A 6,593-nucleotide genomic window follows, 5' to 3' on the forward strand; every position below is an offset into this window, starting at 1 on the left:
TTATGACATCACCTACTTTGTAATGAGAATGACCAGTCACGGGGATACTCTAGTCACTCAATAAACATGAGATTTAGAAAAATGTGAAAAAATAATCTTGAAGGGAAAGCAATTGAGAGAGTTTAATAAAAACAATAGCTCCGTGCAAAAATGCAAGTGTTTAATGTTATAATAAAGACTGTACATCTTGCATTTTTATTTGTACCCAATCTCATTATTCTATTTAATATAATTTAATATAATTAATCAGTTTATAGGAGCTTGAGCATTGCTTTATGAACGATTTCTTAAGTGAATCTCTAGTTATTAAGCTTAACTAACCATCAACTTGAAGTTTAAACCTGTTTTACCCGGAAGGCAGAAAAAACTTTTGTTGTTGTGACCACAGGGGTATGGTATTTAAAAGTTTGTTGTATCTTGTGAAAAGTGTATCGATCCTCACTCCTGCTCTCTCTCGTGTGATTAAGTTGTAGAAAGCTTCCTAGTTAAAGAATTAGCATTTTTCACAATTAGAGGGGCTTACAACCAAAAAGAAGAGGCAATCATTGTAGGGAGATGATTGTCCATAAGAGGTTGTCCATGCTCTTCCTCTCATGACAAACCAAGTATAGGAAAACATGGACGACTAAAAATCATCAAAGTAATGTGGTATTTATTGGGTTTGAGAGAGGGGGTGTGATCAAACTTACTGGATGAGGCCAGTTGAGAATATTGGAAAAGGGCCAGAGATATAATTTATGGATAATGAGAGCTATCTTACCAACATACGAGATGGCAGGAGTCGAATAGCAAAGAAGATGAATCATAGCACATAGATGGACCTCTCCAAGCGAAATATGCTGTCAAGATAGCCACAAACATTGAGAACTTTAGGGTTAAGTGTAACCAATAGACAAGCTGCTAAGTACATCACTTCATTTCAGCTCCTTATAACAGATACCTGCAAGCTTCCATGAGCAAGGTAAAACATAATTCTACTGACAATCAAAGGCACACTGAAGGATTTGAGCCTTTATATGAAATACTTGAAGTGGCTGGACTCAACGACAGACTGTAAAACAATTTATGATTCTGAGTTCATGTGATCTGTTCTTTGTTTCCTAACACTCGTATGAGGAACAATTTTGGAACTGCAAGACGGTCATTACTAGGTTGCTGCAAACTTTCAACCATGTGGAGAACAGAGCAATTCACGAAACCAAATTCAAGGCTTGAAAAGAAGGGTACCTCGGAAAATTATCTAGTGTATTGAATAAAGAGACAGGAAGAACTAGCACAATATTTATTGTACTAATATCCATAAAAAAACAAACAATGTGCACTAGTACCAAAAGGATCGCATTCAGTTACCTATTAGATGGCAATTAGTGCTACAGCTTTCACTCTCTCAGGATAGATCTTAATAAAACTGAAAACACCATACTTTATAAATAAAGCATTTACTCTAAGACCTCCTGCTAGAAGTGAGTTAAAAATTGTGCTTGAATTCCACACCTAAACTCGAATTTCTTTGTCCAGTCGATAGAGTCACGTCGCGACTGTTGTTTTCTCAACAGCTGGGTCAGCTAAGGATATTACAGTCAGTGACCATTTCAACAAGGATGCGTAATGTTACCACAATATTCCTTCGGACAAAATAGTTTTAGTAGAATAGTAGCTCATACAATTTGTAACACACAGATTTAGTCATTTTGTAATAAAATAGTACATTTAGACATTTTATAACACATAAGAAGACTGAGACAAGGTGCTGTAAAAGTGAGGCTTTTGGTATTTTGGAACACATGATGAGAATAAGATAGTAAAAAGTAGGTTTGAACATATCGTAATGTATGAATGAACGGAGACGTGTAATAGAAAGGCATTTTGGTTATTTTGTAACAAATGGATAAATTGAGACATACTGAAGTCGAAGAACAGCTTTGGTTTTTTTATAACAAAGAGTATACTGACACATGTCGCTTTTTAAAGGTAGGTTTGGACATGTGATAAAATAATGGACTGAAACATGTTGCAGTAGAAAAGTAGGTTTTTGGTCCAGCAGTATGTTGATACATGTTGTGGTAGAAAGTAGATTTGAACAATTTGTAACACAAGAGTACACTGAGATATGTTTTGGAACGTTGTGATAGAAGAATATACTTGGACATTTTATAATAGATAAGAAGACTGATATACATTGTAGTGAAAAAAAAAAAGGCTTTGACATTTTACATCAAAGAATGCATTGAAATATGTTTCAATAAAAAGCAGATTTGAATTTTCAGCACAAAGGTAGACTGAGACATGTTGTAGCAAGTGAGTAGGTTTAGATAACTTGTAACTTGAGGCATAGCATTATATTAGTAATAAGTTATTAGAATTTTTGTAAATGTAATTGAATTTCCTTAAATCTCTGTTCAGTAACATGAATCATTCTACTTTAATGAATAACGTTGAACTGTGGTAGCGCTCCCACGAATATGCTGAGGAACAAATTTGCAAGTTTACCCCTGATGACGAAAGCTTCCAAATTATAGGATATTTTCTTAAAAGAAGCTTAAATATTTTTTTTTCAAAACAGTTGAACATTAAAAAAATCATTATATATATGTAATAGGCAGTAGTTTGAACTTTTTCAAGAATAATGCTATCGATATCGGCCTAAACCTTCTACCAGAGTAATGGGAATATTTTGTTACATAATGTGTGTATGTAACAGTAAAAATAAAGAAATTCTCCAAGATATCGTTTTCTCATGTAAGAAAATAATTTGTGCTCCGATATTTCTTTCTGTTAACATGCAAGCTATATTCATCATGATGGAAATTTTCTGATAAAAAAAAACATCAATTATTTCTGTTTATTATAATGTTACTGCTGAGCAACTAGTGACCGTTTTGTTTTTTAATCTTGCATAAGGCTACTCAAAAGCTATCTACGCTATCCGTCCCTAAACTGAAGAGAAGGTAGCTAGTTAACACTACATACCGCCGTCTCTTGGGCTACTTTTTACCTCCGAACATTGATATTGGCTGTCACGTTATAACGTTCTCACGTCCGAAAGAACGAACATATTCGTAATAGAGGAATCGAATCCGCGACCCGCAAACTTCGAGTCGAGTGCTCTATTCATTAGGCCATGTCAGGCCTCCAGTTTATGTTTAAGACAGTCATGGAGTGTGCGACTCGTAATCCGAGGGTCGCGGGTTCGCGCCCGCGTCGCGCTAAACATGCTCGCCCTCCCAGCCATGACGGTCAGCTGCCTTCCCCAGTCTTACACTGCTAAATTGCTAGCACAGATAGCCCTAAGAAATTTCAAACAAACAAACAAAATTGTTGTTTGTTAAGCATAAAACCACACAACGGGTCATCTGCACTCTTCTCACCAAAGGTATTCAAATCTAATTTTTGGCGTGATATTGCTGAGTCAACTCAGAGTTTTGTAAAAAGTTTAAAAATAAGTTTCTATTTTCTTCAGCACTGGTTTGGTATTGAGCTTAGCTTGTGTTTTAAGAATAAACAATATAGTCTTTTCATGAAGAAGCGCTTCAATACTGTAAATATAAAAACATATCTATTTTATATCAATACCATACTGTAAAAACCTTTGCTGGCAGAGACATAGGTGTCAATTCTCATATTTTTATGAAATGTTTACCTTTAAGTTTATTTGTTTTTGAATTTCGCACAAAGCTACTCGAGGGCTATCTGTGCTAGCCGTCCCTAATTTAGCAGTGTAAGACTAGAGGGAAGGCAGCTAGTCATCACCACCCACCGCCAACTCTTGGGCTACTCTTTTACGAACGAATAGTGGGATTGACCGTAACATTATAACGCCCCCACGGCTGAAAGGCGAGCATGTTTGGCGCGACGGGGATGCAAACCCGCGACCCTCGGATTACGAGTCGCACGCCTTAACGTGCTTGGCCATGCCGGGCCTTTACCTTTAAGAAAGCTAACTAGAAAGTTCTCAACCATGAGTGTAAGATAGTAAAAATTAATCACAAATAACATAGACATAGTTACAAATTTTTTGCTGTTTCTTATGATAATATTATTTTACTTTCTCAACACGGTCACAAGAAAAGTGCTTGGAGCATGGGTAAAAGTTTAATATATGAAATACGTTTATTTTGTCAATCAAAAAATATATCCAAACACATAAATTCCATCCAAAACGGTTGCCTTGGCAGCGCCTATAGAGTGGAGAGTTACATCTTATGGGGCCACTACAGTGGAAGCTCAGTAATATGTAATCTAATTCAATAAAACTCGTAAACCATATAGAAAGTAATGAACAATCTCTAAGTTACGGTGTTTGTAAAACGTGTAAACTATGAAATGTGGTGTTGACAAGTTAAAACATAATATGACAAAGAGTTTATGAAAACAACTGTCATATGAAAGTGAAACTCACTTGACAAAGGAACTACCAACAAGATAAATACTTGCAATACATCTACAAATTTCCGACATATTTCATTGTGAATTTTATCAATAAGCTTTCGACAGAATAAACAAAACTGAAACTTTAGTATATTAGGCTACAAATATTCCAGTCTCGTTTTATGTATTCGCCAATTATGTGTATATTAAAATAAGTGTTTGTTGTTAATTCACATAAGAGCAATTTACTTTTTATTCACAGATGAGATACTAAAGTATTATTTGAGGAGACTGAAAATGAATTTTCGATGACTAATAACAGGAAAGAAAATGGTAACATAGTATGGAAACAATAACAATTATAGTGGAAAGAATAAAATCTCTGTGCATAAAAGAGGAATAAATACTCAAATTCACATGATAGATGCGATGTGATATATTTTCATTAATACAATGACCTACAACTGGCCTTATTTTAAAATAGTGCTAAAGGTTATTCATTTAGATATTTGTCTGAAACACTTCTTTCTAGGGATCAAAAATGTTAATGGCTTATATATTTTCATCCAATAAAGTTCTTAATGAGAAAAAATAAGTTCACTTGAAGTTAGAACATAACTTAAAACTTGTTTCATTCACTTAATAATTTGAGTTAATTTTCATGTTAGTTGGGTGATAGGTGATAACTCTCTTGCTGATTATTGTTTAAAGATTCGTGATGATATTTTACAATTTGTTACTGTTGCAGCTTTACAGTAATTTAACGGTATTTTCAATTGTATGTTGTTGTTGTTTTTTTAATTTCGCGCAAAGCTACACTAGGAGTATCTGTGCTAGCCGTCCCTAATTTAGCAGTGTAAAACTAGAGGGAAGGCAGCTAGTCATCACCACTCACCGCCAACTCTTGGGCTACTCTTTTACCAACGAATAGTGGGATTGATCGCAACATTATAACGCCCCCAAGACTGAAAGGGCGAGCATGTTTGGCGCGACGGGGATTCAGATTACGAGTCGAGGGCCTTGATCCACCTGGCTATGCCGGATCTTTACGATTGTTATACTTGTTTAATGAATTTTCATACTTTAATTTTATATTAAATTAGTAATTAGTTAATGTTTTGATACTGCATTTGTTAAACCAGATAAAAAACATCTTTTTTGTTTTGTCGAATGTCCCACAAAGCTACACGCGGACTATTGGTGCTTGCCGTTCCTCTAGATAATATATAGGAACAATGGGAATCTCGCTAATTGGATATTTAAAAATGTTTTGTATTTTTTGCATTATAAGTTCCTATACTTATCGCTGAGCCGCTGGAGAGTCAGATAAGAATGATTAAAAAAGTGGCATTGCTTGTTTGACTCGCTGCCTTTCCTCTAGTCTATCAGTTCAGAATTAAGAGCTGTTATATGCTTTTAACAAACAAATGCTGGTATTATTGAAATAAAAAAAAAAAAAAATAATTGTCTTGAATGTTTTATAAATATTTTCATTTTTTACGAATATATATGAAGATACTATACTGATGACTTTTATGCATGTCGTAAAATGATGAGGTTTTGAGCCTTCAAAGCGTTTGTAAGATGACGTAAGGGCACAAGAGACTCCACAGTTCATTAAAAAGGCGAACTCAAGAGAAACAAGAAAACTTTAGGACCAATAAGACGTTGATGTATATGTCAAGAAACAATTAATTGTAACTACGACACTTTCTAACTGCACTCTCAAATGTTGTCTATAAAACCACACTTTTTGCTGTATATTTTACTCTTATAAAATTAGACCATAATGAAAAGAGTTTAATAAAATTAATGATTACATAAATAAGTAACTCTCCCAATATAAGTGTTATAAAGAATATGAAGGATGGTAGAGAATATTTTATATCCTAAAGCTTGAATGCATTTCGTTTTGTTGCAACTGTTACTAAAGGCACGGATGTTTGTATCATACTAATTAACACTTTTCAACCACTAGATATTTTTGTTTTGGATCGGTAAAGTGTCTGTTTAATATTATGTTTATTTAGTATAATAACATCTTATTTAAATCGGTGTGCTTTCTAAACACAAATCAGTCTGATTTAACTTCAGTGCACTTGACTCAAATATTTAAAAAGCAAGTTTCAAAATATTATTAGTAAGAATATAATTTTAATTTATGATAAAGAATGAACAGAAAAAGTATTTTGTGGTTACGTAAACTAGAATAATGTGAGAATTAA

General features: G+C 34.0%; 1 long non-coding RNA gene across 2 annotated transcripts in view; it reads right to left on the reverse strand.

Moving 5' to 3' along the window:
• LOC143244797 (uncharacterized) overlaps window positions 1–6,593 on the reverse strand; it is a 53,253-nt gene that overhangs the window by 9,915 nt on the left and 36,745 nt on the right. The window lies entirely within an intron of this gene.

This window comes from Tachypleus tridentatus, chromosome 2 (genome assembly GCF_004210375.1).
Source record: "Tachypleus tridentatus isolate NWPU-2018 chromosome 2, ASM421037v1, whole genome shotgun sequence".
Lineage (NCBI taxonomy): Eukaryota > Metazoa > Arthropoda > Merostomata > Xiphosura > Limulidae > Tachypleus > Tachypleus tridentatus.